The following is a 23,790-nucleotide window of genomic DNA, read 5'->3' as shown; positions in this document are numbered from 1 at the left end:
TGCAATGAACTGAATTAGTAACTCATCAATAGGATCCGGGCTATTCTAAGAGACGAAAATCAGATTTCAAAATGGTCGCAAAGTTGTTAGAGAGAGAATAGGAGACGTAATATACATTCACATCTTGGGAGGCAAATGTGTTTATTTCCCCTGATTTATCCCTGTGCGAAATCTATTTCCAGATCCAATATTTGTGCTTCGTCTTCCTTGTATTTAACTCTTGTGACAGCTCTGTGGCTATAAACTGCACTATACCATCCATACCTTTGGCCGTAGGACTAAGTACTGGTTAGCCTGCTAGTTCGCGATAAATGACGCACAACTATGTCTCTAATGCTGAGATGACAAGATCGTTATTCCTTCGTTCGGCAATTAATATAGGACATCTTTTAGACGCATTGTATATCAAGGCAAGACTCGCGCGAAAACGAATTAGTAACTTATTGACTGGTTACTCAAGAACTAAGTATCAAAAGATACTTAAGAACTAACATGGGGAAAACAAGAACATGTAAAAAACTATATACTGAGAATAAACGACGCGGAATAACGGACACAACACATCGCTCGTGGCGGGTGGCGTGGAACTATTTTATCCGCGCAAAATAAAATACTTGCGATGTGACACATGAGTGGTGCACAAGTGAACAAACCTGCACGGCACTGCTAATTTATTGTGGTCGCTACATACCCATCCATATGGTTTCAATTGACGTCATATTGAAAGCTATGCAGCTAAGTAGAATTTGTGGCGTCCTGTGTGAAAGGTACCTTACGATGCCACTACAGCAAGTGAAGGTCTATGCAGCAAGTCAAGTTGTGGCGCCACATTAGATGCGTGTGTGAACCTGACTCCACATTTGGTTTGGCGCCAACGCGTTTGTGTTTCAGGTGTTTACTTTTCTCGGTTGGCTCCTCTTTGGACGCATCGGTATACGAGGGTACGAGCGGGTCAGCAATCACGTGGTCTCAATATGAACGTAGTGGCGGTGTGTGTACTGTGTTAAATTGTCCGTTATTACTGCGACTACAACCATGCTGTGCCTACGTAAGTTTAGTAATTGCAGCGCGTGCTTTTGTTATGTATCAGAGTCCACAAATTTAATTTTAAATTTGACCATTTTATGAAGCTACCAGAAAAACCTCTAATAACCTCAATCTTCTAACACGCAGATTTTTAGGTCCGTTGACATCGCAGACCACAGTGTTAATACTTCACTAATGGAAGGTAGAAAGAAAGTTAAGTTAAACATGTACAGTACTTGAAAACTGTACTATGTACAAGCTTTCGATGTACAGTTTTGTGGAATCTGGGCATTTCATTGACTTCTAGAGGAAAATTTTAGATGTGAATAATACAACGAATGCTTTTACGGCAGAGGGTCGAGAGCATGTTGTTACAGCTTGCTCAATCTCGTCCAGTTGTACGAATAAAATAAAATTGTCTGTTGGCACTCAAATGAGGAAGTTGCGTATTGTTCACTAAAACTTCGTTTTTCTGTGTAAACTGCGAACGTTTATTTTCATTATACGAAAGGCCAAATTTTCATGTAGACTGCTACAGTTTATGCTCGATTATTATAGCCCTTGTCAATAGATTTGTGCAGTATAAAGAGTCAGTTTCTGAATGTTATGTATTAACGATTAAATAAACTGTAATCGTACTGTTTCAACACGCTCTAAAGCCTAAGGTCCGTACAAAGATCTGAAACAATAAATATAAAAAAAAAATTAAGCCCCGTGAATGTGGAAACGAGTTTACTTACGTTAGGTGTTCTAAATATTGTCCAAAACTAACTTGTCTTGTATGGATAACAAGTTAACGTTAAAAAAAATTGTTATATATCAGTAGCAGCTTACGAGGCTTGTACAGGCTTCACCTCCATGATCTGATAAAGCTCTGGGTTACATTAAATATATTCCGTTACGTAGACTCATTGTGAGATCCTCAGTGAGGATATGGATGATGACAAGAATCTGTAATGTGATTAGGTGTAGTAGAGGCAGACTTAATTGCTATTATTTCATCTACCACCTTTCCTCTTTATTTATTCTCTAAGGGAACATTTAATAATGGTACAGCATTTGTCGTCATAATATAATCAAAATAAATACCTGAAATATAAATACACATAGTGCCCTTTTCTTTCCTGGAGTAAGATTTCCATTTTCGATTGTGACTTTTTGCTGGAGGAAATTGAGGTTCTTGCACAGTGTAAAATACTTTCAGGTGACATTAATTAATGGGTTAAACAAAAAAACGTTAGGATATATGTTAATTGGTGCTGCATTTGGACCCTGTTAGATATGTTAATAATTTTCAGGCTGTAATTATGTGCATCTGAATAAAAGCATTTTCGTTTTTAGTTTTGCTTGACACATTTTGAATTAATTTGTTGTAGTTATCGTTAGTGGAAGTATGTTATGCTGAAAGAGACTCAATAAACGGAGGGAAATGAAAATTGGCTGATTAGTTGCACATACACACAAGCTGAACATTAATAACATGACAGTGCTAGCAACATACGTAGACGGACCAACAACGTTAGATAGGTCACTTTTAGCATTCAGATTTTAAGTGTAGCCATGAATGTTTTGGAGATGAAAATGTCAAAATGTTGACTTTTTCTGTGTTTGCATTGACAAATGTCTCATTGATGGGGAAATGTGTTTGTTGCACACATAATGCAGTATTCTCTTGGGAATCTTGTAGACAGCTTGTTACACAGAGGGGCATATGGACTACAGCCTCGCAGTATGTTTACTCTCAAATGAAAGTTTGTTGTGAAAAATCAGTTTGAAATCATTACCATTCAGAAATGGAATATTAGATGGAGAAATTATTTTCTGTCCTTCACTCAGCTTTAGTATTACACAGAAAGCAGTGATGTATTTGTCCGTAAAAATATTAGACTGCCTGCCCAGTGGAGCAAAGAACATAATGGGTAGTAAAATTAACTTCAAATGAAAACTGAAATCATTTCTGCTTGACTGCTACTGTGCAGAAGAATATCTGAATAAATGGTGGCATTGGGTATGTGGAAAGGAAAAAGAAACAACTCAAGACATAGTGTAAACAAGCAACATGTTGCTATACTTTCCGCTGAGATGTAGTGCCTGCTATAATTTTGAAACTAAGTCCTTATGATATAGTTAAATCCTCCTGAACATGCAGGTAACTTAACTCATTGTGTTGTTTCTACCTTTCTCTAGACAGTGGTTTGTTATTAGTTCTTCAACTAATTTAGATTTTTCCACAGCAGTTTGACCTTCAGTATCCACGTTGTATAAATTGCCTTTCTTTCCCTTTCAGTCATTGTGCAGATTTTACTAGGGCAAGCTGTGGCTAAGAATAAAACTCTAGTAATCAACTTTGATAAGTGATTGTCAGTGCATTCCCAGGACTACATTTGAGAATGCCAACTGGGTTTTCAATTAATCGTGTATTTCAACTGAGGGTGTGGGGGATTCAGGTTTGGTGTTCTTATTATTCATGCGTAAAGTGTATTAAACACGTCACAGTTTCAGACCACAATGGATAAAGACAGATTTTCCTCTCCCCCCCCCCCCCTCTCTCTATATATCTATCTATCTATCTCTATATATCTATCTATCTATCTCTATATATATCTCTCTCTTCCCTCTTCCTTGCGCCCCCCCCCCCTCTTTCTCATCCCCACAGTGGGTGGCTTGGCTCCCCTCTCTCTCACCCTGGTCTCTGAGTTAGCTGACCCTCTTTCCCGCCTGAGGCAGGAACTTACATTTCTAAAACCCACATAAGTTTTTTGTGCTTTTAATTGTGGCTGTTGATAGCTCTTGGAATTTTGCCTCATGAAGGCAAGTCATTCTGCCACTGTTTGTTATGGTCTTCAGTCCTGAGACTGGTTTGATGCAGCTCTCCATGCTACTCTATTCTGTGCAAGCTTCATCATCTCCCGGCACCTACTGCAACCTACATCCTTCTGAATCTGTTTAGTGTATTCATCTCTTGGTCTCCCTCTACGATTTTTACCCTCCACGCTGCCCTCCAATACTAAATTGGTGATCCCTTGATGCCTCAGAACATGTCCTACCAACCGGTCCCTTCTTCTAGTCAAGTTGTGCCACAAACTTCTCTTCTCCCCAATTCTGTTCAGTACCTCATCATTAGTTATGTGATCAACCCATCTAATCTTCAGCATTCTTCTGTAGCACCACATTTCGAAAGCTTCTATTCTCTTCTTGTCTAAACTGTTTATCGTCCATGTTTCACTTCCATACATGGCTACACTCCATACAAATACTTTCAGAAACGACTTCCTGACACTTAAATCTATACTCGATGTTAACAAATTTCTCTTCTTCAGAAACACTTTCCTTGCCATTGCCAGTCTAGATTTTAAATCCTCTCTACTTTGACCATCATCAGTTATTTTGCTCCCCAAATAGCAAAACTCCTTTACTACTTTAAGTGTCTGATTTCCTAATCTAATTCCTGCAGCATCACCCGACTTACTTCGATTACATTCCATTATCCTCGTTTTGCTTTTGTTGATGTTCATCTTATATTCTCCTTTCAAGGCACTATCCATTCCGTTCAACTGCTCTTCCAAGTCCTTTGCTGTCTATGACAGAATTACAATGTCATCGGTGAACCTTAAAGTTTTTATTTCTTCTCCATGGAATTTAATACCTACTCCAAATTTTTCTTTTGTTTCGTTCACTGCTTGCTCAATATACAGATTGAATAACATCGGGGAGACGCTACAACCCTGTCTCACTCCCTTCCCAACCGCTGCTTCCCTTTCATGCCCCTTGACTCTTATAACCGCCTTCTGGTTTCTGGTCAAATTGTAAATAGCCTTTCGCTCCCTGTATTTTACCCCTGCCACCTTTAGAATTTGAAAGAGAGTATTCCAGTCAACATTGTCGAAAGCTTTCTCTAAGTCTACATTCTGCCACTTTGAAATTAAATAGGCCTACTTTTTTATGCTAGTGTTAGGATACTTTGATGGTACAATTTTTGTAATGCATTAGGGTTGATTTGGTGCTGTGTTCACACTATATGGGACGTGAACTTTGCTTACACCTATACCGAATCATGGACGTCAGGTCTTGAAATACCATATTTGATTTTAAAGTAATTAACTAGCAATGATAAATCATGTTGATGGCCATAGCAGTATGCGTAATGGATGTTCTTCACAAACTTTGTATGGTTAACTTTCCACATTGCCGAGAAGTGAAAGCATGGAAAAAGGGTTGTCTACACAGTTCAAAACATCAATCTTCATTTATTAGAGAATATATATGATGCTGTAATTTACCAAACGAAAGCGTTGGCATGTTGATAGATACAAAAAACACACAAGCGCGCACACAAATTTCAAGCTTTCGTAATCCACGGTTGCTTCATCAGGAAAGAGGGAAAGACAAAAGGATGTGGGTTTTAAGGGAGAGGGTAAGGAGTCACTCCAATCCTGGGAGCAGAAAGACTTACCTTAGGGGGAAAAAGGGACAGGTATACACTCGCTCGCGCGCGCACATCCATCTGCATGTATACAGGCACAGGCAGACATATGTAAAGACAAAGAGGTTGGGCAGAGATGTCAGTCGAGGTGGAAGTACAGAGGCAAAAATGTTGTTGAATTACAAGTGATGTACGAGGGGCGGCAACTTGAAATTAGTGGAGGTTGAGGCCTGGTGGGTAACGGGAAGAGAGGATATATTGAAGGGCAAGTTCACATCTCCGGAGTTCGGATAGGTTGGTGTCAGTGGGAAGTATCCAGATAACCCGGACGGTGTAACACTGTGCCAAGATGTGCTGGCCGTGCACCAAGGCATGTTTAGCCACAGGGTGATCCTCATTACCAGCAAACACTGTCTGCCTGTGTCCGTTCATGTGAATGGACAGTTTGTTGCTGGTCATTCCCACATAGAATGCATCACAGTGTAGGCAGGTCAGTTGGTAAATCACGTGGGTGCTGTCACACGTGGCTCTGCCTTTGATCGTGTACACCTTCCGGGTTACAGGACTGGAGTAGGTGGTGGGAGGGTGCATGGGACAGGTTTTACACCGGGGCGGTTACAAGGGTAGGAGCCAGAGGGTAGGGAAGGTGGTTTGGGGATTTCATAGGGATGAACTAAGAGGTTACGAAGATTAGGTGGACGGCGAAAAGACACTCTTGGTGGACAGCGCGTCAGCCCCATTGTAGCTCCTGAAATGAGATCCATTCTTCATGGAATCTTCCCCACTCCAGCAAAACTTTGAAACATGTATCTATTTTGTACAAGCTGTAAATAAATAGTTGACACTATTGAAGTGCCAACCCACGTATGTTGTAAGTGAATAAGTGCTCAGTTAATTGCAGTCGAAAATGTGCGAAAACTCTTGTAAAGTTAAGAGTAATTTTTTTTTAATAGGCATTTCAAGTATAGCACTTATTTGTTGCAGATAGAATAGTGAAAAGGTGAATTATCTCACCAGTTGTTTAACTTGGCAACATCGTGCCAACTAATTAATAACGTTTCAGACGTCACGATGAAAACAGAGTAATCGGTGAGTCGGAGCTAACCTCGATAGTCGGCAATAGCTTCTTAGTGACATTTAGTTCATGCAACAAACCCCTTGCATGCAACCAGCGCCACACAGCACAACAATTAGAACTGTAGAAGCGTGGGAGGGCTGACGTTGGCAACAATGATTCAGTAAAAGGGCAGCCAACGCAAGTCCTGAGAGGTACAGATATCTAACAATCGGTGCTTGGAGGCCAATCGTCAACTTCTTTTACAAAGTAGATTATTAAGTGGGTGACATCTATTTTATATAGTGATTCCAAAATTGCTGACTGAAGTGTAAGGTAAAGTCAGGTCGTTGTTTGTTCAATTATACCCAGAGGTTTAAACAATAAAAAAGTATGTTGGTTCTCGTTATGTAATTATGTAGGAATCAAATATTTGTGTTTGATATCGTAATGAAATACTGCGGTTTTTATTTGGATGATTTCGAATACAGTAGACATTTAGTGCTCAGAATTTGTACCCTTGGTAGTGGTATACACTGGAGTTTTCAATACCACAATGGAACGTCATCAACTTGAAGACTTATTTTCAAGAGGAAAACAGAACACTGGTGAAATAACAACCTTGCAATCGATTTTGCATCAAAATTTGAGCAATAATTTTGATAGTGCATAGCTTTGACCATCTGTGATGTACATTTTAAGCATTAGCATGTTGCAGTACCCCACCCCACTGTACCCTCTTAATGGTAAAGCGTGAAGCAGGAACACAGCTAATTGGTTAAACAATTATTTTAATAACAGGTTAACAATTTTCAATTTACAAATTCGTAGTGTTGAAGAATGGTGTAGCTCTTGAATCTGTACTTCACATTAATATTGTCTGCTTAATAATTCAAAGGAAGTGTTTCCTCTAACAATTTTTCAAAGGATGGTGATCTGGAGTGACGTCCACCCGTTACTTAAGACAATGGCAACAAAAATCATTGAATTTTGGACATAGCTTTGCTGCATATAAGCCGGTACTCTTTGAATGATACGCTCAGTATTTTCCACTGCATTGTGAATTTACACATATAGTAAAATTGTAACTTGGAGATGTCTGTATGTAGGAGATATTTAAGAAAACTGAATATGAGGGTGTTTTTATAGCAGCTTTCAAAAATGAAAAAAGTTATTTTTAAAATTTTTGTGTATATGTCTGTATGCTCATCATGCAAAAACTAATGCATGGAATTGGATGCGATTTTCAGTTTTTTAATTGAATCAGTTTGTTTTCTGAAGTGGCAAAAAATAGGGAGTAAACCATAGTAGAATTCACAAAAGTTGTACTTGATGCTCTTGATAAAGATGAGTGTCACCGGCATACTTTTGTAGCTTCCTAAGGCTTTTGGTACAGTTGACCACAAGATTCTCTTAAATAAATTAGAAGCATTAGCAATAAACTAATGACTGGTTTTGATCCTACCTAGCAGATAGGGTACAAAGAGTAGCGATAACACACACTTAAAATAGATCTAAACATTTACTAAAACACTTATCAGAACCAAAATACATTAATATAGGTGTTCCGCAAGGTAGCACATTGGGACCAACACTGTTCCTGATATACATCAATGACTTTCCCAGTAGTGTTACTCATGGTGAAAAAATTCTCCTTGCTGATGACAGCAATATTATAGTCACTGAGAAAACAAGAGAACTCCTTGCAGATAAAGCAAATGATACTCCCAAGGAAGTTTATGATTGGTCAATAAGCAATAAAATGACACTGAAAATAAAAAAAACTAATGCCATGAATTTCAGTTTGAAGAGGAAAAATTACAATGCTAAATTAAATGTAGTTGGCACCTTTATAGACTGTAGCAAATGCAAAATGTCTAGTAATGAATATTGATTCTCAGTTGAAGTGGTGTGAACACACAAAGGTACTTGGAAACAGAATGTCATCAGCTTGTTATGCCCTTAGAAACCCATCATCAGTGTGTAACATGCAGTGCCTTTTAGTTACATATTATTAATATCTACACTCAATTCTTAGCTATGGCATTCTTTTTTGGGGAACAAACACACAAAATGTGGCCACAATTTTGAAACTCCAGAAAAGGGCCATAAGAGTAATAACCAAAAATACTGGTTGAGCTTATTGTAAAGATCTGTTCAAAACACTGGCAATTTTAACTACTCCATGTGAATACTCCTTCGCTATCACTTGAGCTATTGCTGATGATTTTAAATCTTCAGAACAGTCTTTATCACTTACTTCATTTTAGTGTCCATTGCCATTACCACCCTTGGAGGTTGTAAAGAAACATCAGACGTTATTCCATTATTTGCATCTTCATTTGAAAAGTTGTCTGTGATATCTGCAACAAAACTGAAATATATAAATCGCAAAGAAAAGCCCATACACTTCCATTTGCATGTGAAATAGCCGGAAAATGATTTTAGTCAGTCATGTCTACTAGCTCTCGCTATTTTACATTCTACTGTTTCGATTTGACCGTCTTTCCATTTGAATCCAGAAACTGTAGCTCGTGGGTACCTCGTAAGTTGATGTTACGTATGTACTTTGTGCTTAGGCTTAAAATAGCTGCAGTGTAGCAAAGCGAGTGATGAACAACCAGTGCGCACGAGTATAGTCGCGTCTTAACTGCATAGTTCACTGTATGGCCCACATTCCCAAGCTACGTCGTTTGTGGGACACGACATTTTACCAGCATGCTTATCTTATTAAATATAAAACATGAAGCCAAGTGGATGATGTTTTGTTGAGAGCACTAATTATGAATAATTTAAAGATATGCCTGAGTTTGTATTGATGAGTAGACAACAGCTGAGAGCTCACTCTCTACTCAGTTTTCTTCTTCTCCCTGTACAATTTTTATGGACAGAGAGTTAATAAATCTCGATAGGTGGGAAGCTGTAATAATGCGATTAAATAGTAGTGTTCCATTTTATTATGTAATTTATTTTCCCTTCTACACAGATCGAGCTAACCACCATGAGCAGCAGACAGAGAGATACTGTATACCACTGCACTTCTGGAAGTGCAAAGTGTAAAGCAAGAGATGCAAAGGAGAGAAAGACACATGCTTTTGTATCTGAAATGCGTAAACTGGGTTTTTTAATGTTCAGAATGATTTTGCCAAATATACATAAAATGAAGTACAAAATACAAAAGCTGTACCTGATTGTGAGGATTATAGTTGTACTACATAAAATTTGTCAGAATACAAAAGAAAATAAGCCAAGGTCCTGTAGGAAGTCGTTTTTCACATATAAGCATAAAAAACTATCGAATAAAACTTACATGAGAGATTGGTTGTGCTATTCAGAGAACAAAGGGCGACCTGTTTTGTTTGCAAAGTGGCAGATTCTAATGGCTCGCCACGCATTATGAAAGACCAATTAGATGACTGGAAGAGATATGATGAAAGCAGTTCGCACAGAAAAGTGATTAGTTCCCTGTTTAAAAAAGCTCTTAGAACGAATTGTTGCAATTATAAGTTTAGGTGAAAGAGTGCTATCATTTTGAAGTAGTGATGGAGTTGAGTTGTTGGTTCGCCCACAGTGGAAATTATTTAGTGTTATTAGAATTACTAGCCAAATTTAACATGTTTCTGGCCCAACGAATACATATTTATGCAAATAAAAGAAAGGGACATAAATCATATTTGTCAAAAACAATGTGCGTGGAATTTTTCTATCTAATTAGATAGCCATACTGGATCATATTATTTGTGAAATTCAAATACAATTGTGTCTCATTGGATTCTACTTCTGATACACCTCACATAGATCAACTGACTCTGATAGTGCCCTGCGTCCTACCGTTCGGACCAGTGGAAAGGTATGTGAAGCTTTTATGTATGGAAGGTCATACTGCTGAACATCTCTCCCAAAGCTTATTATCTGTTGTAACAGAGCACGGCATTAATGTTGGAGATTGTCATAGGCAAAGCTATGACGATGCCAGTAACATACCGGCTTAGAAGCCCAAATTAAAGATATAAATAAATACACTCAATGTATTCCCTGTTTTTCAGATTTGCTAAATTTGGTCACCAATCATGTTGCAGAATGTTGTACAGAAGTATCCATTTCCTTTGATTTCCTTGAAGGTCTCTTTACATTTTTTTCTGCTTCTACCTATCGAAGGGGCCTTCTTTTGAAAGCACTGAAAAATGATAGTACTAAAATTCCGATTTTGAAAAGATTATTGGACACTAGGTGGGTGGCCAGAGCTGATGCTACAGTGACACTTTTATTTGGTTTTCATACGATCAAACAAGTTTTGAATGACATACCTACTAATATGCATAAAAATGTAGTGTGTCGCAGTCAGGCTTACGGACTGGTTTTGAAGCTGAGTAACTTGAAAAGGGGAATAATGTGTGTTGCATGGAACAGAATCCTAGAATGGTCGCAAGCAACTAGCATTTCGCTGCAGTCTTCTGACCAGGGTCTGAGTACCGGGTATGCACTTCATAAATCCTTACGTGAATATATCCAAGAAATGAAGTTCACTTTTTCAGAAGTTGAGGCAAAAGCCAAATCCCCGACTAGCTGTGAAGAATATCAGCTACAAACTCCAAGATGACACAAGCAAAAAACAAAGTACAACCATTTTAGTGGGATCAATTACACTTGATGAAGTTGTAGAAAATCAAACACCTGGATAACATTTTGAGTTTTAGGTGTTTATTGTGATAAATGACAATGTATTGATTGCATTAGCTAAATGCTTGGAAAAATACCATCATATGACTAATGTTTTTTGGAATATAACGGGACTTTAAATCCCTTACAGCAGAAGGGATCTTGAAAAGAACTCCTAATATTGTGAATGCTTACCCAGATGATTTCAGAGAGTCGCTAGGTGACGAACTATTACAGTTCACGGAGCTGCTGAAAACTGATATCTCTGCTGCATTCACAGAAAAAAGAACGAAGCTTTGGAATTACAAATTTATACATTTTTACTGGAAAATTTGTTAGGACCGTTTTTTCCAAATGTAAAAATAGCCTTTTCCAAATGTAAAAATAGCCTTTCGCATTTACTTATCTTTAATGATCACCAACCGCAGTGGAAAGCGTTCTTTTTAACGCTAAAGTGCATTAAAAATGAATTCGGAAATATGATGGGACAGTAATGGCTAAATGACCTCAGTATAATGAACATTGAATATGATTTGCTCGGACATTGATCTAACTTGTATAATTTCTAAATTTTCCGAAATTAAATCCAGAAAAGTTTATTTGTAATGATCAAGTTTTATTTTATATCCTAAACTGTACGACCTAAACAAATCAAGGGCCTCTTGTCAGGATTTGCTACGGGTCCTGTGCTTACTTAATCCAGCAGTGCCTGTACCAGCTCTACAAAAAATAGAACAACTCTGTGAAGACCAATGAGATTTGGTATTGCTGCAATCCAATATAAGCTTTGCATAAAATCGAGAAAGTGCCACCATATGTGGATATCACAGATAATATTACTTAAAAGTTTTTGAAAGTCAACCAAACACTTGTGAAACTTTCAAAAAACACAAACAAACAACTAAAATACTTTGAAGTCAGTTTGCTTGTCTTTGCCTAAAACATTAAGTGCTAAAAGATTCTGTGTAAAACCAGTCCAAAAATTGTGCACAACAAGTAAGATTTGTGAACAGAAATCTGCCATCAGTGATTGAAATGAAAGTGGCAGGGAGGTGACATGTCACAAATCAGTACTAAAATATGAAAGTATTGAGGTTGCAAATAAAACTTCACATGATTTGGCGCATTCCAAATCACAGAAAGGCTTCATGTGGCAAAAAGAAGGTAGAAAAAGTGAAGCATGTTTTGGAAAGAAAAGTGTGCCGGGCATTAGATTGCATTATTGAAGATTCTGACCATAGAGAAGAAAAATTTGATGATGAAATTGTTAAGAAAGCCAAAGATTTTGATGCTATGATACTGTTAATGAATGAAAAGGTGGCTAGTGTAAGAGTACCTGAAAAAAATCAAATTTTAACTTTAGCTCTACCCTCTTGGTGAAAAGAAAATGTAATTTCATAATTCAATGTTGGTGATTATGTGGTTCGACAAGCAAGGAAACTGAAAACAGAAATGGGTATTTTTTCAATTCCTAAACAAAAAAGGGGGAAAGTTATTGCTGATGAATTAATGAAGATTGTCTCTGATTTCTGCCGAAATGATCATACTCGAATGTTACCAAGAGGAAAAGACAGAGTTGGCATTCAGAAGACTGTGTGTATGCAAAAATCACTTATCCTTTGTAACTTAAAGTGAGCTGTACTCATGTTTTAAATGGCAGAATCCAAACATTAACATTGGTCTTTCTAAATGTTGTTTGCTAAGACTGTAGCAGTGTATTTATAAGCTGGTGCTGCTAGCACTCATTCAGTGTGTGTGTGTGTGTGTGTGTGTGTGTGTGTGTGTGTGTGTGTTTTATCCACCAAAATGTAAAACTGCTTTTGGATGCGGAACACACTCAAGAAACATACAAAGAACTTATAAAATTTCTTGTATGTGACTGAAAACTATGACTGCATGCTTAATCACTGTGATAATTGTCCCAGCAATGGCAAACTGTCGGAATTACTAAAACAGAAATTAGCTTACAAAGGTGCTGATGATGAAGCTGAATTCAGCCAATGGATAAACACACATTTTTGGGCAGAATTGGTAAAGTGGCTGGCAACTGTTGGTGAATACATAGTGGCTGGCAACTGTTGGTGAATACATAGTGGCTGGCAACTGTTGGTGAATACATAGTGGCTGGCAACTGTTGGTGAATACATAGTGGCTGGCAACTGTTGGTGAATACATAGTGGCTGGCAACTGTTGGTGAATACATAGTGGCTGGCAACTGTTGGTGAATACATAGTGGCTGGCAACTGTTGGTGAATACATGGTGGCTGGCAACTGTTGGTGAATACATGGTGGCTGGCAACTGTTGGTGAATACATGGTGGCTGGCAACTGTTGGTGAATACATAGAGTTGTTGGTAACAAAATTACTGGCACTTAAACCACACTCATTTATACCTATCTGTCAAAATCATTGAATAAATTGAAAGGAAATCTTATCTTACCCCAGAAAAAGCAATTGTTACTGAACTTTGCTGAAAACTACAGTTTTGTAATTCAGAATGAAATTCAAAGTTACCACTTGACAAGAAGCAGCTGTACAATCCATCCCATGTGTGTATATGTGGTAAATGAAGAAAGTTAATTGGTAATAGTGAACTGCTGCGTTATAGGTGATATGGAACATGATGTAGGATTTATAAAAGCTGTCCAGAAAGAAATGGGTAAGTGGCTGGAAGTGCATTACCCACAAGTGAAGAAAGTCCTTTCTTTAACTGATGGATGTGCTGCTCAATACAAGTATAGAAAAAGCTTTAAAAATTTGTGTGAGCATAAAAACAATTTTTTTTATTGATGCTGAGCATTCCTTTTTTGCTACCAGACTCGGTAAATCTGTGTGTGATGGTGTGGGAGGAACTATAGAATGTATATTGAGAACAACTAGCCTTCAACTAGAAGATATGCGCAAATAAAAACTGCATGTGGTGTTTGCGATTTCTGCTAAGCTAATATTGAAAGATGTTTTTTTTTTTTTTTTCATTTCTTAGAGAAAGATTTCCTACACAAGAACACCGAAGAGATTTTCTACAACCTGCACAATACCTGGTACCAGGAATTTTCACCATTACAAACCACTTTCTTGTGATTCTGTAGAGATTAGAAGAGTAACTTCTTCTGAAAAACCTCCCTTGATTTTTTTGTGCATTCAGTGAAAATGCTCCACAATGGACATGCTTTCACCCTCAACAAAATTCTTTTGTAGCAGCTGTATATGGTGACAGGTGGTACTTTCCCTTCATCAGAAATGTCTGTGATAAAGGAGATTATGTTGAACTGCTTTTTCTCAATCCACCTGGATCAACAGTGTTCTTTTGGCCTGAGAAGGAAGACTCTTGTGCCTTTGGGAAATATTTTACATGCTGTTGGTGTACCTAAATCATCATTAGGCAGAATATATTATGTCAATGATAAAGATATGAAGCTAACAGAATATAAATTGTCACAGTGGATTAAAAACAGAGATGCTCTTAAGAAGTTTCATTGATAGTCTCAGGGATCTTCACTGCTGAACATGTACATTTTAAATTAACATTAGTGCGGCTAGAATAATTGTTGTTTAAAGATGCTAATTTGACACCCCAAATAAAGTTAACCCGTGTAATGAAAATGTCTCAAATGAAGTTGTAACTTTTGGCTCTGTACCTTCATGAGACAGCTTTACTACAGGTTGTCAGTGTACACAATTAGATTTGAATGGTCTTCTTAGAAATGATGTGATACATGTAAAATGTCCGTATCTATCAAAACTCAGGGTGCTGCTTCTTTTTTAAAAATCATTTTCGATAAAAATAAATCTTGTATCAGCTGTCAGTGTTTTATGTATTTAAAAATCATTGCTTGGACCACAACAGCTTAAGTTAATTTGCTACGTTCCCCGAAGTCAAGAATAGTTATTAATTTTTTTCCAATAAAGATACATCCCTTCTGTGACATATTAGGAAATATGACAGTGATGTGTTGGAAATTAAGATACTTCCTGTTAGTATTATTTTTGTCTGAAGTAATGAAATCCAAATGACAAGCTTCTGTTTTGGCATTTACATTTGTAAAAAATTTCCTTTTTCTCCCCTCAAACTACATGCTGGAAAAATTTTGCATTTTGCCATGCAGTGAGTAACAAGTAGAAAAACTTCCATGAAAATCTGAAGCAGTGGATGTCAGGTATGGATGATTTTTCTTAGATTTTTTTTTCCATCACTACACAATGAAGTGATTTCAATATATAGCGGAGATGCCGAGTCGCGATAGGCACAATAAAAAGATTCACACAATCATACCATCGTGGATTTTCCATTGTTTGATTGTCGTGTGATTTCAGATTTGTGTGTCCATTAATAGAAGACCCATTACTAATTTTATTTTATTACATAGTGTACTGTCTTGGGAATTATCTAAGACCAATTTTGAGTGCCCAGTAGGTTGGAGAAATGTGATTAGGCATTTTTCAGTGTGTGTGTACTTTTTCTGGAAATTGGAAAGTTACACACATTAATTTTTTTGTATTGTTCTTTGTAACTTTATTGCTTAAATAATTACATGTCTGTTATGTATGTGCTTCTCTTAACTTACAAAATAAAATTCCAAATGAAAAGCTTCATAAACGCCTGAGTTATGCGCATTTATCAAAAAAAGTACCCTTTTGCACTGACACTCTTGCAGAGCCCAGAGAATATCACTGCATTTAAAATTTGATACTAAAGAAAAGTTTTAGTCAGAGAGCAAAAAGATTTTGTACAAGTTCTTATAAGTGTAAGAAAATGTACAAAGTTTCAGAAAAATCTGAGATATGGGTGACATGACCTGTGTGATTTGACGTGTAATGACCCCGCACCGTTATTTATTGAGGTTTGACTTGGGATTTCCAAGCCTGAAAATTTAATTAAAAATAGTGAACAGTCAAGTAACATGTGCAATTCACAACTACTTCATGAAAATGTATTTTTTCATTATATTACCTCTCAGATGTAATATAAATTAATCAGACCATTGGTGAAACAAAATTAAAATTAATTGGGGGGGAGGGGGGGTTGAACTGTTTGCTCATCCCTGACCCTCTTGCTAAGTGCCAACACTAAGCATGTGACCACACAGTCACCTACGGCCAGTACCTTCACACATATACATAAAGTACATAATAGATTTTCTCAGAATAGTCAGAGTAGTGCCCTGTACTACTTCGACATTATGTTGTTTTTAATGACCTACTAAAGGTGTAAAAAGTTAGAAGTAAAACTGTAATTCCAATGTTGTGGCCTTCCCTCGTAAGTTTTGTCATCCTTAAATTTAGTTATTCAGTTTTGTAGTGCAGATCTTCATTACTCCTATTGCTGTATTATCCACAATTATTTTATGTTTGTCAATATTTTACTTAAGCTCTTCCTTCTTCTGTACAGTGTTTTGTCTCTCTTTGTAGTCTGATCGAAGCATTTGTCTGCACATTGATATTTTGACTAATTACTGTAACACAGTGTTGTAACTTTGCTTGAAACAAGTTTGCTCTCTTATTGAACATGTATTTAGTTCACTAAGGTTCATTTCCATAATCCTTGACCTGAATTTATTAGCCTCTGTTCCAACCATTATCCTGTGTTACCTCACCAAGATATTAAAATTTATCGGCCTTCTTAAATTTTCCATATCTTGTCCCCGTAAAACTTCCTGGGTAGTACGTGGTATCATTTTTTACAGGTGGTCTCAACTGCTTCTGCCACGATTTGACATTTACAACTCTGAGGCTTCGCCTTCGCTGAGCTGCACGAATCTCATTCTCAGCAGAAGTGTCAGCTGCCATGATAAGGTGTTGCTCCACTGTGACACGCCTCAGGTACTGTACACACAACCCCATCGGCTGCCCGACACCTGTCAAGTCTGCCACAGTGGTGAGTAGACTGTTCAATTTGTAACCCGAGTAATCAGTGCACCATCTCAGCTGCCAGCATTTTTATTTATTTATTGTGTCGGAAGCATTCATACATTGGAGAGCTACACAGTAACTTAGTATTATTAAAACAGAAGTATCCAATAAGTTACATACCTTTGTAATGATTTTTATTTATTTATTGTTCAGCTAATTCAATCTATACAAGATGTAGCCTTTCTAAGTTACTAGATACATTTTTAAGAGGTGTATCCATGCATCTCTGTCCACTGCCGTCTTCTGCCAATTGAAGCTGCAACTTCCTCGAATTCCTTATCCCAGCGATCAGGTGGTCCCCCCTGGTGATCTTCGTTTATCTCTGGGACTCCACTCTAAAACTGATTTTGTCCATCTTCCATCCTTCGTTTGGTTAGTATGTCCTGCCCACTGCCATTTTAGAGTCTTAACCCATTCTTTAATAGCTTTTACTCCTGTTATTGCTCGCATGTCTGGGAGATTCCACGGTGACTCGCATTACGTTTTGCAATCGGTGTTTTATTATGTTGAGTTATCAATCTATAAATCCATATTTTCTTTTATAGATCACCATTATAAATTATGTTATTCAGGCAAAGGTCTTGAAGTGTTATTTAAGCGGGGAAGAGCATTAAAATTAAAGAACAAGAATGTAATTTTTGTTGTGACTCATGTTACAAATTTGGGACATCCTATTCCTAATGTGCATTTTAGGTCAAAAGTGTCCTCAAACTATTATGAGTATGCATCTGGTTTTTATCATAGGAAATGCATATTATTTTGGCATTCAAATAACAGTGTTACAGCTTTCTAAAAATTTTTATGCTATGTGAAATAATGTATTATTCTGAAAAAGGCATGTGACTCAATGTTATGCGACTCATGTTACTTGTTACTTCTTGTTGGAAAAACTTTTTTCCTGCAAGCAGAGAAAAGAAAATATGATATGTGCCAAATAAGATAACCTTAAAATTAACGTTTCACACACTATGAAAAATTATAAGAGCATCACATCTGGGAAAATGAACTTCAAATTCAGTTAAGTCAGAGAACTGAAAATATTCTCTTGCATTAACATCAAGCGGATTAATTTTCTTTGTAATTTCATCACATTTAACAGGCCTTTTCCAATAGTGCCCAGCTCACACCATTGCACTGATTAAGTAAGAATTTCCAAAAACTGCATGTACTTCTCCAGTATTGAATTTACTGTCATATTCTACTTTGTACCAGTCTCCAATCTTCACACTTCGTATATTTTCTTCAATATGATGATCTGCAGCAGCAAAATTCTTTGGAGACGGCAGATATTTTTGTAGTATTCCTTTCTGGTAGTGAAAGCAGTGAATGCTTTTTATGTTTGGTACTGATGGTGCTGAAGAAAATATTTGAGCCACATTAAGTTTCACATAGATTCTGTGAATTTCATCAATAGACACATGAAAAACCTGCATAGTTGTGGTACTTGCAGCTACCTGAGTGAAAGCTGATGCATTACCTACTATGAATTTTCCCTTTTTTTACTGCATTCCCCACTAGCCATTCTGCAACTGCACCAATTCCATCTACAGCTCCTTTACCGTGGGATGCAGCAAATAAATTCCAATAGATTTCCACATTATGAAATGATTGAAATTGAGGTACACGGTGATAAACTTGCTTTACTGATCTTGCATCTTATGTTGCCTATATTTTCTAACTGTCTTCCTATTTTTAGCTCTTCTTTCTTCTAACAGTAGTCCTTGTTTATGTTGACTCAACTGTACAAACTTTTTTTTCTGCTTCTTATAACATTTTATGTTCTTTTTTCCTCATCGTAGCTGGCCATCTGTCGCAGCAGGAGTCTTAGATTCTCAGTCACTATAAAAAAAACAAGCTATTTTTTAAATAATTAATCCTGTTTTGTGTTTCCACTGAACATTTATTGTAATCTCAAATTAATCCAAAGCATCTTGACAAATCTGAAATAAGTTGTAACATACTTGTAATAATGAAATAAATCAACAAACTACATGCTTTCTGTCCGGCATCACACACAGTAGTGACCTACACTTCCAACATGGCTGTAACTATTTATACTTTGTTAACAATCCCGATCAATCCTTGGCATTGTTTAAAGTGAATATTTGATTAATTAACAATTAAAATTGATATAAAAAATTGAAAATAGATATCTCATTGTATATTTACTCCAGAACAGTGAGTACACTATAATATTAGTACATGTCTGTTATTTTATTTGAGAATACATTCTTGAGTAAGAAATTACAATAATCATTTACATTTTTCAGTAATTACTTGAGACTCCCTTCATGGAAAATGTTCCCTTCATTTACAGAGCTGTTCTATACATTAGTGTAATTAAGATTCCATAATTATTTTCTTCGTAACTTTTTCACAAGTACATATGTCCAGACAACTGTCAGAAATTGCTGTTTAAGGTTAAAATGTGTGTGTTTAAATAGGTTTTTATTAGGCTGTTAAGTTTAAACAACCCCAAAAGGATTTGTGCAACTGAAAGTTGAACAAAACCTTTCCTGACAGATCTCTGTAACAGTCCTCATTTTACAATCAATTGGATAAAGAAACAATTTAAGAAATATATGTGCAACCAAATATGTAAAACTATCATAAATTATTTTGTGTCGGATTCAGCTAGATTAAACAAAATATTAATTAATAGGACAAAGTAAGAACAAGGTAATTCGCTGAATTTGTCTGTAGCTTGTATTACAACGTAATTATGAGGTAAATCTATTTCAATCAAAACATTATCTATTGGAAGCTAGCTGAATTGGTCTTGTTTCTGTATATTTGTCTGTCATTAGATCCTCCAGGTTCTCCTGAGTGCAGTGGAGACACTGGTGTGTATAACTCTCTCAATATTGGCAATGCATTGTGGAATGAGTGTTAGTATCGGATACTACAATACTCAAAATCCATATTAGTTTGTATTTAGCCACATCCTATGTTTGGGAAGTACACCTAGTATTAGACCACAGTATAACAAAGTGTTCAGTCTCCTCTAAGTGCAATGAAGAGCACTGAACTGAAGCACACTGTAGATCTCTGCTCGTCGGAAGTTCTACGTTGCAAAATCTGAAATGTGGCTTATACTCCACTCCTTATTACCGTCATATATATTGTGTAATTGATTGTTTTGAATAGAATAGTTCAATTCAGCGAAATTCCAAATGTTCATACTTAAAACATTTCTTGTCTTAAATCTCGTATTGTAATTTTAACTTGTTCTTTGATAACATATCACTAAAAGCATACTAGTACAAAATTTTTAAGTGCTGCAATTTATATTGATATTTACTGTTATATCCACAGATTAACACCCATGTGTGAACAAAAATTTTTATTTGGTGGAGCATGTACGTTTATACAAGGCCCAACCAAAAAGATAAACTTTCTTCAAAAACAAAGAGTTCTTCTCCTACCAAAACTTTTTAGCAAACCAAAGAATATGCCACCTTATTGAATTGAAATATTAGGAACTGAACTGAATTTACATTCCTTTGTCGGGTTTTCTCTCGACGCTTTCTGGCAGATGCCGAGGAAGTAGGCGGGCGCGGAGTACAGGGCGATGGCCAATGTAGCGAAGATGTGGCACCTGGGCGTTCCGACTGCGTCGAAGTATCTTCCGGGCAGCAGTCCACGGCGGGTCGAAAGACGCGTTTCCCTTTCTTCCGGCTATTTAACACGGCGGCTCCAGTCTTCCTTCGCTGATTCCGGAGTGATCATTGGCAGCCGTTGGCGATCCCTGACTGGTGGATGGTGATACCATAGTGTGACCATCCATGCCGGAAAAAGGCTCGTGCGCGTGTGTAGTTCGCGGCTAATTTGGTGGGAACACCTCTAGCGCCAGCTGGCGGATCGCGCCGGCACTAAGTTGCAGGCGTCGCTTAACTCTGCCGCGGTAGCCGAGCATTGCGTTTGTGTGGCTGTGCGTGCCACGGCATTTACATATAGTATTGAATAACAGATATAATATTATAATATAGTACAAGTAAATTCTTGGATATAGTTCCTCAGCAGTTCACATAATTCACCCTACATATATAGAATGAAATGCCTGACAGTGTCCAATCTTTCCATTTTTCATTTGTCAAGACACTTCCAATGCCACTTCCCCACCTTTACAATCATTCAAACATTAATTGATGTATTTTTTCAGGAATATTCGTGCAACACCGTAGTTGCTTTTCCCTTCACAGTAAGTGCTAACAATAACGGAATGAGACAGTGCGGTTATGTATTACTTTGAGTGACAATACACAGTAACTTGAATAAGTGACTAATACATTGTATTAGTTGTTTTATAAGTAATAGAAACAGCACCAACTACTATGTGGTTGGGCCTTGTATAAACGTACATGCTCACCACTTGAGTGGGAATACACAATAATGAATCATAAATGTTTGGTACATAATGACAATACACTGTTAGGCATTATACATTGGTAAGAGTTCACCACTTAGGTGTGAATTCACACCACTTAGGTGTGAATTCACACCACTTAGGTGTGAATTCACGATAAATGAATCACAAATAATTGGTACATCATGACAATAATATGAATAGTTTTATACATTGGTAAGTTGGTCTGATATATATATATATATATATATATATATAAAACAAAGATGATGAGACTTATCAAACAAAAGCGCTGGCAGATCGATAGACACACAAACATACACACAAAATTCAAGCTTTCACAACAAACTGTTGCTTCATCAGGAAAGAGGGAAGGAGAGGGAAAGACGAAAGGATGTGACTTTTAAGGGAGAGGGTAAGGAGTCATTCCAATCCCGGGAGTGGAAAGACTTACCTTAGGGGGAAAAAAGGACAGGTATGCGCGCACGCACACACACACATCCATCCGCACATACACATTACATAATGTCTGCTTGTGTCTGTGTATGTGCGGATGTGTGTGTGTGTGTGTGTGTGTGTGTGTGTGTGTGTGTGTGTGTGTGTGTACCTGTCCTTCATTCCCCCTAAGGTAAGTCTTTCTGCTCCCGGGATTGGAATGACTCCTTACCCTCTCCCTTAAAACCCACATCCTTTCGTCTTTCCCTCTCCTTCCCTGTTTCCTGATGAAGCAACAGTTTGTTGTGAAAGCCTGAATTTTGTGTGTATGTTTGTGTTTGCTTGTGTGTCTATCGACCTGCCAGCGCTTTCGTTTGGTGATTCACATCATCTTTGTTTTTAGATATATTTTTCCCATGTGGAATGTTTCCCTCTATCTTCAATAGTGCAGAAATACTACTTTGTTTCCCAGATTCTCCTATAAAATAGGTTTTAGTCGCTTAATAAAGCTGACACGGTAAATTAGAAGGGTCTCAGCAATAGATGTATGCATGTGGACAGAGGGAAGGACAGCTTGGTATTCTAATGGTGTTGGAGTTGAAGAGGAAAAGATGAGAGACCCCAAAGACAAGAAACCCCTCTACCCAGGACCCCCACTGTTCCAGTACTTCACTGTGGTGCCGGAAGGAGGAGAGTGTTAGGCATTCCCTGCAGAACAGACTTGTCACAGATTCACCTTCCGTCGCCGAAAATTAACCCCAACACTCCATATTGACTGATCAACGAAGGGTGAGCAACTAGGATTCTGCAGGACAGAGTAGATGCCAAACATAGTGCTGTATTTGTTGACCAAGTAACACATGCTAGATCCTACCAGCTGACGTACAAGCAGGCCCTCTAGTATCTGGGTTTGATCAAACATACCATATATACTCGAATAATCCGCGCACCCCAATTTTGAGGAAGAGGAAAAAAAAATTTTTTGCTTTAATTTGTTTTATTTACAAAAAAATTGTTCCAACGTTTTGATGTGTTCAAAAGTATGTATAATAACTACGGGTTTGAAGCAACGCTGCTGTACAGGTTGACGGCCGGGGAACATTAGCACCGCCAGCTGGGACTCTATGCGTACCTACAATAGCAAAAAAGAAATGTGAACTATCTTGTTTAAGAATTTGTTAATACGGTATGTGCAATAAAATATTTTGGTCAATACCGGTACGTTTCCTCTCTTACCACTATATTCATCACTTTCATCGTCATCACTAGCAGGAGAATCATTGTCGTCTTCACCATCTTCCCATAGAGCGTCGTCCTCTGTTCCATTCAGTGAATTTGTGATTCCACATTTTTTAAAGATTTTTTTCCACCAGTGGTTGCAGGATGGAGTCCCATGTACTGTTCACCCATTCACAGATCTGGGACAAATCCGGCCGTTTGATTTTTCCACTAGGTGTGAACTTGGGGTTTTCATCAGCCACCCATTGTGTATACGCTGTTTAAGTGCAGCTTTGAATGGCCGATTTATACGCACATCTAGTGGCTGTAGGATGGATGTTAGGCCTCCAGGGAAAATGTCAAAGTCAGTTTTCCCTTTTTGTAATTTCTCACACCACAAATACAGTCAGCACAAAATTATCTTCTAAAACTGTTAATTTGAGATACATAAATGTTTAGCAGGTCTTTTCATACCTTTTTCATAACCATCAAAGAAAAATATTATTTCCTAATAGTGGCTCTGTAAATGTCCCAGGTAATTAATTGTGGAGCTGTTAAGTAAAATAAGATCAGATTTTTGCAAGGTCTTGCACAGGTTCCAATCATTGCTTGAAATACATATAAATTTATATCTCCTCCCCCCCCCCTCTCTCTCTCTCTCTCTCTCTCTCTCTCTCTCTCTCTCTCACTCACTCACTC

The 23,790-nt window shown here is 37.4% G+C and overlaps 1 long non-coding RNA gene across 1 annotated transcript; it reads left to right on the top strand.

Moving 5' to 3' along the window:
* The first annotated feature begins 929 nt into the window (after positions 1-929).
* Positions 930-19,071, top strand: LOC126215271 (uncharacterized). Its single transcript, XR_007542113.1, has 3 exons — positions 930-1,048; positions 16,847-17,037; positions 18,872-19,071. It is a non-coding gene; the product is annotated as an uncharacterized LOC126215271 (long non-coding RNA).
* Positions 19,072-23,790: the final 4,719 nt, after the last annotated feature.

Source organism: Schistocerca nitens, chromosome 12 (assembly GCF_023898315.1).
Source record: "Schistocerca nitens isolate TAMUIC-IGC-003100 chromosome 12, iqSchNite1.1, whole genome shotgun sequence".
Classification (NCBI taxonomy): Eukaryota; Metazoa; Arthropoda; class Insecta; order Orthoptera; family Acrididae; genus Schistocerca; species Schistocerca nitens.
This window is presented reverse-complemented; position numbering and strand designations above follow the sequence as displayed.